The sequence below is a fragment of the Panthera pardus genome, unplaced genomic scaffold (genome assembly GCF_024362965.1).
Source record: "Panthera pardus isolate Hobbes unplaced genomic scaffold, ASM2436296v1 HiC_scaffold_27, whole genome shotgun sequence".
Lineage (NCBI taxonomy): Eukaryota > Metazoa > Chordata > Mammalia > Carnivora > Felidae > Panthera > Panthera pardus.
Genome location: NW_026526843.1, coordinates 54,204,972 through 54,218,483, shown reverse-complemented (window position 1 = coordinate 54,218,483; position 13,512 = coordinate 54,204,972). Strand labels below are relative to the sequence as shown.

The 13,512-nt window shown below is 35.0% G+C and overlaps 1 protein-coding gene and 1 pseudogene across 1 annotated transcript in view; both read left to right on the top strand.

The window, feature by feature from the left end:
• Positions 1 to 13,512, top strand: part of DACH2 (dachshund family transcription factor 2) — a 749,278-nt gene that overhangs the window by 300,719 nt on the left and 435,047 nt on the right. The gene's annotated exons all lie outside the window — the stretch shown is intronic.
• Positions 11,554 to 11,667, top strand: LOC128773981 (U6 spliceosomal RNA; annotated as a pseudogene).

Below are 13,512 nucleotides of genomic sequence, written 5' to 3'. Positions count from 1 at the left end.
CCACATATAAGTGAGATCATACAGTATTTGTCTTTCTCTGTCTGACTTATTTCACTGAGAACATTCCAGGCAAATATCTTGATTATAGACATGTAAGTTGTCATTGTGTGACTTACACATAACAGTGTACATTGGAGACTCAAAACCTCATTTATAGAATGGCAGATTTATAAATGGCTCAAAGACTTATCTATGAAGTTACTTTCACTAGAATTTTATTTTTAGATTAACAAAATGTTACACTTATATGGCTGGATGAGAGTTGTACCCTAATTAAAAGTTGTGCTTGTGTATTTTGAATTACATTATGAAAATGAAACTGTTAAGATTACAGGATACAATTATGTCATTGGAGAATTGTAGAACATCAATAAAATCATTCTTAGAAGAAGTATAGTGTTGTGGTCGAACACATGAACTTTGGAACCAGACTGAGGAGACTCTAACCCTAGATTCCTCATTTGCTAGTTATGTGATCCTGGACACGTTGCTTAAACTGGGTGTCTTTTAGTTTCTTAATCTGTAAAACAAGGATGATGATAATAATAGTATCTACCCCTAAGGCTAACTTAAGAATTAAATGAGTTATTATCTGTAATGGCCTTAGGACAATGCCTGATATACAGGAAGAGTATATGTGTCAGTGAAATACATACATAAAATTGGTGGAAGAAATACTTTCATCCCTAATCCATGAGATTATAGGTTGCTATTTTCTTTAGTGGTGTCTAGAAAAACATTGCCTGCTTAGGCCCTCATAGGTAAATATGTAAAGCTCGCATATGATATTGCGATTTCTGTGATAAATTTGCTGGGTGTTTCAGATTTATCCAGATTAGTTTTAGCTTTCCTTTTCTACTTTTTTTATATACCTTCTGTATACCAGCTAGTGTGCTAGGCACTTAGAACTTTCACTAGAGCATGGGTCAAGAAAATAAAAGGAGATGAAACTCCATTTTTCAAGTTATTGGTAGCTTTGATAGGTGATTTGGCTGGAAGAACCATTAAGCTGCAATTGTGGTAATAAATGCGTGGTTTAAGTTCATTTTTTTTTTGGTCTTTTTTGAGAGGATTATGTAGATAGATTGTTAAACTGTTCTGTAAAATCAGGCTAAGAAATTAACCCTGCATTTAATTTTTCAATGGTGGCATATTATCACGTGTTTACTGTACTAAGAAAGAAGAACAGGGGTGCCTGGGTGGCTCAGTCGGTTAAGCATCCGACTTCAACTCAGGTTATGATCTCATGGTTTGTGGGTTTGAGCCCCGTGTTGGGCTCTTCCTCTCTCTCTGCCCCTCCCCCGCTTGCTCTCTCTCTCAAAAATAAATAAACTTAAAAAGTTGTGCTTTTTCAGAACTTAAGGTGTTTTTTTCAATTATGATATCCTGATTGGTTACTGTATAATATTTTTTCAATCTCTCCAAGAAAAAAAACTTATCTCGATGGTCCACTTATTCATCTTGACATACATACTTAACTCTGTGACTCAAGTAAAAGTATAGAAACATATTTTATTATGCAAAATCATTTTGTAGTCTGAAAATACTGAAGTACAGCTGCAGAAATTTCTAAACTATCTATATCATGTGTATCCATTTTGTCTTTGTCATGTGTATCCATAGAAGTCCCTTCCTCCCACCACTGTTTTTTCCTGAATTCTCTTCAAATGGAATTTGGTGGAAAAAGTATCATTTGTCAGAGCTAAATTAAAGGAATGCCAAGTGAGTAAATGAGTTGTGACTCATAATCCGATGATGGGTTTAAATTTTGAAAAGCATCTAAATTCTCAATTCTAGCCTCTGTTGTGGCAATTAATTTCCATAATTGTCAAGAATTTTCATCAACAAGGTTTTCAAATTATGATTAAATATAAGATTATTTCAGAAATAATGAGCAACTTATACTGAAAATTTTTGTATTTCCCAGCTTGTATTAACTTGAACTTTTAAAATATTTTAAGTTTATTTATTTTGAGAGAGAGAGAGAGCACACGAACAGGGGAGGAGCAAAAAGAGAGGGATAGAGACAATCTGAAGCAGGCTCCATCTGTGCTATCAGCATAGAGCCTGATGTGGGGCTTGAACCCATGAACTGTGAGATCTTGACCAGAGCCATGATCAAGAGTTGGATGCTTAACCGATTGAGCCACCCAGGTGCCCCTAACTTGAACTTTTAAATTCTATGCCTATTAGCAGAAACTTAAATCATAACATACTAAAACTTAAATTTGACCTGAATCAGAGCAAATGTGACTAACAAAAATTTTGATCCATTCAATATTAAGTTCTCAAAAACATGTGAAGTGTGACTTCAAAGAAATTTCCCAACTGTTTTTTTATTGGGTTTGGATACATAAATAGGGGCTGTTTTGGATTAATTCTGAAAGGAAAATACAATTGCAGATTTATATTGTTTCTAAAGGCCTATGGACCCTGTAGCAGTGTATATAAATGGGTTTCCATTTAGTAAAATGTTAGTTTGCATACTCCATTTAGAGGAAACTGAGCCACCCAGGTGCCCCTGCATACTCATTCTTAAAGCAGCCTAGCCACCCTTTTTACAAGTAAAATAAAGGATTAGTGATCCAAAGAAATGAAATCTCTGTCTCCACTAAATTTGTGGCATTTGCATTATGAATATTTTTATTCCATAATAATTTATGAGTATTGACTGATTTTAACTGAGTTTGATTTACTAGTAAATATATTCCAGAATACCTTAATATATCTTCTGTAATTGCCCTGAGGGAGATCTATAGCTCATTAATCAATACTTAATTAATTTACAATGTATTATGAAATATGAGCTGTCCTTTGAGTTATAGATTTCCCACTGGACAATACCATAATTCTAAAATTTCTGTTGATGTACTATTAAAAATTATGTTCATAAGAAAATTTTTATCAACTATCTTTTGAATTAAGTGTATAGTGGAACCCTTCAATTAGTGTTCACCTTTTTCTCAAAATCAGTTGACTCTTGTTTTCATCTTGTTCAAGACTAAATTCCTGTGGCAAAGTGGAACTGAGGCCAGTTGCATTGTCCTCTTCCTGAGTTTTTTTTTTTTAATATTTAATATAGAAAGCATAAGTATGAATACAACACAAGTAGTTTTCTTCTTTGGTTCATTCATGTGATGGAGTATATTAATTGATTATCAAAAGCTGAACCATACCTGGAATAAACCCCACTCGCTCTTGGTGTAAAATTCTTATTATACATCGTAAGTTTGATTTGCTAATATTTTGCTGAGGTATTATGAGAAGTTAGTCTGTAGTTTTCTGGTAATGTTTATACCACCTGTTTTTTATCCATTTATCAGTAGATGGACATTTGAACTCTCTCCATAGTTTGGCTATTGTTGATAATGCTGCTATAAACATCCAGGTGCATGTGCTCCTTCGAAACAGTATTTTTGTATCCTTTGGGTAAGTATGTAGTAGTGCAATTGCTGGATCACAGGGTAGTTCTATTTTTAAATTTTTGAGGAATCTCCACACTGTTTCCCAGAATGGATTTACCAGTTTGCATTCCTACCAACAGTGTAAGAGAGTTTCCCTTTCTCCACATCCTCGCCAATATCTGTTATTTTCTGTGTTCTTCATTTTAGCCATTCTGACAGGTGTGAAGTTGTATCTCATTGTGGTTTTGATTTGTATTTCCCTGATGATGAGTGACGTTGGGCATCTGTATGTTTTCTTTGAAAAAATGTCTATTCATGTCTTTTGCCCATTTCTTTTATTTTTTCCAAATTTTAATTTAAATTCCACTTAGTTAACATATAGTGTAATATTGTTTTCAGGAGTAGAATTTAGTGATTCATCACTTACATATAACATTCAGTCCTCCACACAACAAGTGCTCTCCTTAATACCCATCACCTATTTAGCCTTTCTGTAGCCCACCTCTCCTCCATCAACCCTCAGTTTGTTCTCTATAGTTGAGAGTCTCTTATGGCTTGCTTCTATCTCTTTTTTCCCTCTTCCCTTATGTTTGCCTGATTTGTTTCTTAAATTCCACATATGAGTGAAATCATATGGTAGTTATCTTTGTCTGACTTATTTTGCTTAGCATAATACACCCTAGCTCCATCCACATTGTTACAAATAACAAGACTTCTTTCTTTTTGATGGCTGAGAAATATTCCATTGTGTATATACATATATATATATATATATATACAGATGTAGTATATATATATCTGTATATATATACAGATGTGGTATATATATATACAGATGTGGTATATATATATATATACATAGGCCACATCTTTACCCATTCATCAGTCAGGACATCTGGCCTTTTTCCATAACTTGGCTACTGTTGATAGTGGTGCACATGCCACTTTGAATCAGTATTTTTGTATTCTTTGGGTAAATACCTAGTAGTGCACTTGTCTGGTCATAGGGAAGTTATATTTTTAACTTTTTGAGGACCCTCCATAATGTTTTTCAAAGTAGTTGCACCAGTTTTCCTTCTCACCAACAGTGTAAGAGGTTCCCCATTCTCCCCATCCTCCCCTTCCCCCCCAAAATCTGTTGTTTCCTGTGTTGTTAATTTTAGCCATTCTAACAGGTGTGAGGTGATATCTCATCCTTGTTTTGATATGTAATTCCCTGATGAGGAGCGATGTTGAGCATCTCTTTGTGTGTCTGTTGGCCATCTATGTCTTCTTGCGAAAAATATATATTCATGTCTTCTGCCCAATTCTTGATTATTTGTTTTTGGGTGTTCAGTTTGATAAGTTCTTTATAGATTTTGGATACTAACCCTTTATCAGATATGTAATTTACAAATATCTTCTACCATTCCATAGGTTACCTTTTAGTTTTGTTGATTGTTTTCTTCACTGTGTAGAAATTTTTTATATTCACGAAGCTCAATAATTTATCTTTGCATTTGCTTCTCTTACCTCAGGAGACATGTCTAGTAAGAAATTGTTCAGGCTGATGTCAAAGAGGTTGGTGCCTACATTTTCTTCCAGGATTCTGATGAATTCCTGTCTAATATCTATGTATTTCTTAAATTTTATATTAATTTTTGTGTATGGTTTAAGTGGTCCAGTTTCATTTTTTTTGCATTTTGCTGTCCAGTTTTCCAAACACCATTTGTTGAAGAAACTATCTTTTTTCCATTGGATATTCTCTGCTTTGTCAAAGATTAGTTGACCATATAGTTGTGGGTCCATTTCTGGATTTTTTATTCTGTTCCATTGATCTAAATGTCTGTTTTTGTGCCAGTACCATACTGTCTTTATTGTTTTACTTTTTTTTTTTTAACATTTATTTATTTTTGAGACAGAGAGAGACAGAGCATGAATCGGGGAGGGTCAGAGAGAGCGGGAGACACAGAATCAGAAGCAGGCTCCAGGCTCTGAGCCATCAGCCCAGAGCCCGACGTGGGGCTCGAACTCACGGACCGCGAGATCGTGACCTGAGCCGAAGTCGGCCTCTTAACTGACTGAGCCACCCAGGCGCCCTACTTTTTAATATAGCTGGAAGTTCAGAATTGTAATACCTGCATCTTTTCTTTTATTTTTCAGGATTGCTTTGACTATTTGGGGTATTTTTTTATTGATAAAACATTTTAGGATTGTTTGTTCTAGTTCTGTGAAAAATGCTGGTGGTATTTTCATAGGGATTGCATTAAATGTGTAGATTGCTTTGGGTAGCAAATTTTATCCATATTTTAATCAATATTTCATCAATATTTTTTCTTCAAATCCATGAGTATGGAACATTTTTTCATTTCTTTTTGTTACCTTCAATTTCTTTCATTAGTGTTCTATTGTTTTCAGAGAACAGATCTTTCACCTATTTGGTTAGAATTATTCCTAGTTATTGTATGGTTTTGGGGGTAGTTCTAAATGGGATGGATTCCTTGGTTTCTTTTTCTCCTGCTTCATTATTGGTGTATAGAAATGCAACAGATTTATGTATGTTAATTTTGTATCCTCTGACTTGACTGAATTTGTGTTTCAGGTCTAGCAATTTTTTGGTGGAGTCTTTCAAGTTTTCTACATAGAGTATCATGTTGTCTGGGAATATTGAAAGTTTCACTTCTTCCTTGCCAATTGGGATGTCTTTTATTTCTTCTTGTTGTCTTATTGCTGAGGCTAAGACTTCCAGTACTATGTTAAATAACAATAGTGAGAGTGGTCATCCCTGTCTTGCTCCTAAACAAAGAGGAAAACCTTTAGTTTTTCCCCATTGAGGATGATATTAGCTGTGGGCCTTTCTTATATGGCCTTTATGATGTTGAGGTATATTCCATTTATCCATACTTTTTTGGATATTGTATTTTGTTAAATGTGGTTTTTTTTTTTACATTTACATGATAAGAATCATGTGGTTCTTATCCTTTCTTTTATTAATGTGGTGTTTTATGTTGATTGATTTGTCAATATTGAACCACCCTTGGAGCCTAGGAATAAATCTCACTTGATCATGCTGAATGATTATTTTAATGTACTGTTGGATTTGATTTGCTAGTATCTCGTTAGGAATTTTGCATCCATGTTCATCAGGGATATTGGCCTGTAATGCTCCTTTTTAGTGGGTTTTGTCTATTTTTGGAATTAATGTAATGCTTTCCATGTAGAATGGGTTTGGGGGTTTTCTGTCCATTTCTACTTTTTCAAATGGTTTGAGAAGAATGAGTATTAACACTTCTTTAAATGTTTGGTAGAATTCCCCTTCAAAGCCATCTGGCCCTTCACTTTTGTATTTTGGGAGATCTTTGACAACCAATTCAGTTTCTTTGCTGGTTACTGGTCTGTCAAATTTTCCATTTCTTCCTGTTTCATTTGTGGTAGTTTATATATTTCTAGGAATTTATCCATTTCTTCTAAATTGTGTGATTTGTTGGTATATAATTTTTATAATATTCTCTTATAATTTATTGTATTTTTCTGGTGTTGGTTATGATCTCTAACCACTCCTTCATGATTTTATTAATTTGGATCCTTCTTTTCTTTTTGATAAGAGTGGCTAGGGGTTTGTCAGTTTTATAGTTCTTTCAAAGAAGCAATTCCTGGTTTATTTGATCTGTTCTAGTGTTTTTTTGTTTGTTTTTATATCATTTATTTCTGCTCTGCTTTTTATTATTTTCCTTCTTCTGCTGACTTTTGTCTTGATTTACTGTTCTTTTTCTAGCCCCTTTAAGTTTAAGGTTAGGTTGTGTATTTGAGATTTTTTTTGCTTCTTAAGTTAGGCCTATATTGCTATATACATCCCTCTTATGACCGCTTTTTGTACATACCAAAGGTTTGGACTGTTTTGCTTTAATTTTTATTTGTTTCTATGTATTTTTTTATTTCTTCCTTAAATTCCTTGTTAACCCATTCATTCTTTAGAAGGATGTTCTTTAACTGCAATGTATTTGTTGTCTTTCCAATTATTTTTTTCTTGTGGTTTACCTCAATTTTTATAGTGTTTGTGGTTGGAAAATATGCATGCTCTGATCTTAATCTTTTTGTACTTGAGACCTGATTTGTGACCCAGTATGTGAGGCATTGTTGAGAATGTCCTATGTGTTCTTGAAAAGAATGTTTATTCTATTTTAGGATGAAATGTTCTGAATATTTCCGTTAGTAGGTCCAATCCAGTGAGTCATTCAAAGTCATTGTTTCCTTGTTGATTTTCTCATTAGGTGATCTGTCCATTGATTCAAGTGAAGTGTTCAAGTCCCCTACTATTATTGTATTATTATCAAAGAGTTAATTTGTTTTTTAAAATGTTTTATTTATTTTTGAGAGTGAGAGAGAGACAGAGTGTGAGTGGGGAGGGGCAGACAGAGGGGAACACAGAAGCTGAAGCAGGCTCCAGGCTCTGAGCTGTCAGCACAGAGCCCGATGTGGGGCTTGAACCCATGAGCTGTGAGATCATGACCTGAGCTGAAGTCTGACACTTAACTGATGAGCCACCCAGGCGCCATATACTTTGTTTGTTTTTAATTGTTTTATATATTTTGTTTCTTCCAAGTTGAGGGCATATGTATTTAAAATTGTTAGATCTTCTTGTTGGATAGACCCCTTTATTATGATGTCGTGCCCCTGTTCATCTCTTTTTAGTTTTTGGTTTAAAATCTAGCTTGTCTGATATAAGTACGGCTACTCTGGCTTTCTTTTGATATCCATTAGCATGGTAAATTGTTCTCCATCTCCTCACTGTTTATCTGCATGTGTCTTTAGGTCTAAAATAGGCCTCTTTTAGGCATCGTATAGATGGGTCTTGTATTTTTATCCATTCTGATACCTTATGTATTTTGATTGGAGCATAGTCCATTTACACTCAGAGTGATTATTGATAGATATGAATGTAGTGCCCTTTTTTACCTGTAAAGTCATTGTTTCTGGAGGTTTTCTCTGTTTCTTTCTAATCTTTGTTACTTTTTCTTTCTTTCTCACTGAAAGAGTCCTTTTAATATTTCTTTCCAGGTTTAGTGGTCACGAACTCTTTTTTTGTTTGTTTGTCCGAGAAACATGTTTTTTATTTTTTACTAAAATTTTTTTTAATGTGTATTTATTTTTGAGAGAGAGAGACAGAGACAGAGACAGAGAGAGGCAGAGAGAGAGGGAGACACAGAATCCGAAGCAGACACCAGGCTCTGAGCTGTCAGCGCAGAGCCCGATGCAGGTTTGAAATCATGAACCGTGATATCATGACCTGAGCTGAAGTCAGTCGCTTAAGTGACTGAGCCACCCAGGCAGCCCTGTCTGAGAAATTCTTGATCTCTCCTTCTGTTATCAATATCAGTCTTACTGTATAAGTATTCTTGGCTGCATATTTTTTTTCCCATTCTGCATATTGGATATATCATGCAATTCGTGGCCTGCCAAGTTTCTGTGAATAGGCCTGCTATTAAACTTATTTGTCTTCTCTTGTAAGTTAGGGATTTCTTTTCCCTTGCTGCTTTTAGAGTTCTTTTCTGTTTTGCAAATTTTACTACAATATGTCTTGGTGTTGTCCTCCTTTTGTTGATTTTGATGGGAGCTATCTGTGCCTCCTTCATTTGGATATCTGTTTCCTTCCCCAAATTATGGAAGTTTTTAACTATTATTTCCCCAAATAAATCTTTGGCTCCTTTTCCCCTCTCTTCTTCTGGGACTCCTATGATGTGAATGTTATTACCTTTAATGGGTCACTGCGTTTCCTAAATATACATTTGTGATCTTATATTTTTCTTCCCCTCTTATTTCAGCTTCATTATTTCCCCTAATTTTATCTTCTATATCAAGTATTAATTCCTCTGCTTACTCCATCCGTGTGGTCATTATAATCAGTCCATTTTGCATCTCGGTTATAACATTTTTTTTCAACCTGACTACTTTTTAAGTCTTTTAATTCTGTGGTAAGTGATTCCCTGGTGTCTTCTATGCTATTCTCAAACTTAGGTAGTATCCTTATGATTGTCGCTTTAAATTCTAGATCAGACATATTACTTATATCTATTTCAATTACATCTCTGGCTGTGACCTATTCTTGTTCTTTCTTTTCAGATGAATAACTCTATTTTTGAATTTTGTCTGGGTCTCTGTCTTCTTCTCTGTGTTAGGAATGCCTGTTATGGTTTATGTTCCTGAGAGTAATGGCTTTATTAAGAAGAACTCATATACTATTCAAGGCCCGGAACTTCAGGAAGTGTTTCTGTTGTATGCTTCTGCACTCTGCTGCTGTGTTTTAGCTGCTCTTTCCCTCAGGTCAGTCCTTTGCAGAGTTTCTCTTTGCCTGAATTGGGGAGTATCTGGACTTTGTCCAGAGTGTGGTGAGTTTTAACTAGTTGTGCTCCGGTCTGCTTGTTAAAAGAAGCCATATCCTATTTCCACTAGAGTTGAAGATTTTCAGCACTCTATGGTCAGTAGACTTTGTTCATGTAGGTTTTTTTTTTCCTGGTCTTTTGGAGGAGGAGCCTCCTCCTCTGGTTCTCAGTCACACTTTCTCTAGTAAAGAAGCACCTGCAGAACACAGGTTGATCGGGCTTGGTGTAAGCAGCTGAGGCCTCCACTGTTGGTGCTGTTTTGTTCCCTGAAGTTGCTCTGTGCTAATGGGTGGAGGAGAAAAATGGAACCTGCCATTTCCCTCATCCCCAGAGAGTGGAGTTTGCGGCCCCTGTTGTCTGGGAAGCCCTAGCAGAAAAGGAAATAATCTCCCCTTGTGTATCCCAAGTCTCTGTCAAATATTTTTCTGGCTGTCAAAACAGCTAGATAAACATCAAATCATTCTGAACAAAGAAGAAATCCTTCACCCTGTCTGTTTCTGGGCTATCTGCCTGCCTGGCAGTGCAGGGAACCTGTATTTTATCTCAGGCAGACCAGCTGAGCTTCAACACTCCCCGCTTTAGGGACCTGGCCTTGCACAGACTCAAGCAGGTCCTCTGGTGGGAGGGTCTTGCTGGGTTGGGACTGATGCAGGTTTGTCCAAGAAGGACAGTTGCACTGGCACACAGAGCCAGAGAATTTAGAGCAAAGCACAGCAAAAAGCCAATGTCCAGGTTAGCTGCCCTCAGCAGGTGTCTCTGCCGCTATGCTAAGGAATGGGGCTGTGCAATGACACCCTCCATATCTTTTGTCCACTGTGGGGCAATGCCATCTCTTCCAGATGCACTTCAAGAAGAGGTAAATGTCTCTCCTTGTGTGTCCCAGGGGATCCTCCTATCATGCAGTCCACTCCAGAGTCTCTGCCCTCCTCCACAGGGGCACCACTGTGCCCACCAGACTCCACACTGACCATGGAATGGACTTCTAAAACTCTCGTTTTTGAGTTCCACTCGTTGTCAAAACTCATGATAATCAAACACTCTCATTTTCCTAGTCAATGGTTTTGGGGAAGGGTGTTTCTTATTTTATCTCCTGTGTACTGAGCTCTTTCTCTCTCCCTCTCTCCTCTCTACGACCAGGGCTCCCTCCCATCTGAAACACCCATAATCATTTTTCTCCCTCTAATCATATCTCTACACTTCTTACCTTCGACAGTGGAACCTCCCTCTGTTTCCAACCTCCCTCTGGTTGTGCAGTTCTGTCAGTCTTCAGATAAATTTCTTGGGTGTTCAGAATGATTTGGTACTTATCTAGCTGTGTTTGAGGGAGGAGGGCAAACATAGGGTCCTCCTACTACTCCACCATATCCTCCTTCAGCTTATTGTGTTTTTAAAGAATTGGTTCATTTCATAAAGGTTATCAATCTATGGGCTTAGAATTGTTTATAATATTTTATATCATCCTTTTAATATCCATGAAATCTGTAGTGATGTCCCTCTTTCATTTCTGATATTAGTAACATTTGTGTCTTCTCTATTTTTTTTTTTTTTTTTACTTTCTATGGTTAGAGTCTTAGTGTTTTTATAAAATTTTTCAAAAAAATCAACTTTTGGTTGTGTTGATTTTTCTCTATTGATTTCCTGTTTTCAGTTTCATTGATTTCTATTTCTCTTATTATATTTTGTTCTTACTTTAGATTAAATTTGCTCTTCTTTTTCTAGTCGTAAAGTGATTTTCAGATTTTTATTGAAAATGGTTTCAGATTTTTATTGTTTTAAAATATAGACATTCAGTGCTTGCTTCAACAGCACATAGAGTAAAATTGGAACAGAACAGAGAAGATTAGCAAGCATGGTCGCTGCACAAAGATGGTATGTAAAATATATGGATTCAGTGCTCTAAATTTCCCTTTTAGTACTGCATTCACTGGATCCCTCAACGTTTGATGAGTTGTATTTTCATTTGCATTTAGTTTGAAATATTTAAAAAATATTTAAAATTTTTCTTAGTTCTTTTTTGACACATGTATTTTTAAATCTTCAAGTATTTTGGGATTTTTCAGCTTTCTGTTTATTTCTCCTTTAAATCCATTATAATATGACAGCTGACATTATACAATTTCTCTTTTTCTAAATTTGTTGAGGTGTCTGTTATGGCCCTGAATCTGGTCTCTTTTAGTGAATGTTACATGTGAGCTTGAGAAAAATGTGTATTCTGCTGTTGTTTGTTGAAGTAGTCTATACATATCAATTATATGCAGTTGATTGATGATGCTACTGAATTCAACTATGTCCTTACTTATTTCTGCCTGCTGGATCTTTTGAAGTCTATGACTATAATAGTGGATTCATTTATTTTTCCTTACAGTTCTATCAGCTTTTGCCTTACATATTTTGATGCTCTGTTGTTTGGAGCATATGCGTTAAGGATTGTTGTGTCTTCTTGGATAACTGACCCTTTTATCATTATGTAATGAGTCTCTTTAACCCTAATAATTTTCCTTGCTCTGAAGTCTGCTCTGTCTGAAGTTAATATAGCTAATCCAGCTTTCTTTTTATTAGTGTTAGCATGGTATATCATTCTCCATCCATTTATTTTTAACCTACATGTGTCTTTATATTTAAAATGGCTTGTTTGTAGACAACATATAGTTGGATCCACTCTGACAATATCTGTCATTTTATTGGTATATTTTAGGCCATTGACATTAAAAATAATAATTTATATAGCTAGATTAATATTTACCATATTCATTACTGTTTTCTTTTTTTGTCCTTATTATTTGTTTCTATTTTTGTCTTCTGCCTTTCTTCTACCTTCTCTGGTTTTAATTGAACATTTTATATCATTCCATTTTCTCTTCTTTCTTAGCATATTAATTATACTTTCTTTTTTTTTTACTTTTTTAGTGGTTGTCCTTGTGTATGCAATATACATTTTAAACAAACCCAAGTCTACCTTCAAATAGCATTATACTACTTCCCAAGTAGAGCGATTACCTTATAATAGCAAAATATATCTAATTCCTCCCTCCTGTACCTTGTATCATTGCTATCATTCATTTCACTTATACATAAGCTATAATAATTGACTACATTATTATTATTTTGAACAAACTATCATCTGTTAGATAAATTAGGAATAAGAAATGTTAATATTTTTATTTTACCTTTACTTATTCCTTTTCTAATGTTAATGTTATCTCTATGTAGATGGAATTTTTGACTTATTTCTTTTTCCTTCTCTGTGAATAACTCATTTTGACATTTTTTCTTCAAGGCAGATCGGGTGGGACCAAATTCTCTCAATTTTTTTTCAGCTGAGAAAGTGTAGTTCCTCTTCAATTTTAAAGGATAATTTTACAGAAAATAGAATTATACGTTGGTGTTTTTTTTTTTTCTCTCAACACACTCTCTTCTTGCTTGCATAATTTCTGAGAAGTGAAATTTTGCTCTAAACTTTGCTTTACTATAGGGAAGGCATTTTTTAACCCAACTACTATGAAGATTTTTTTATTTACCTTTAAGTTTCTGCAGTTTGAATATGATATAGTTAGGTGTACTTAAATGTAGTTATAATACTGATGTCTTTTGCTTCCCTACACCTATGGAATAGAATCTGATGGTGAGGGCTTAAAAATTGTCTAAATAATTTAGTTAGAATGCAACCTTAAGCTGATGGCAAAATTATGGGAGAATGGGATGAATGAGTCATCTTAACAGCCTATGGTACTCAAAGATTTCTCACTCAG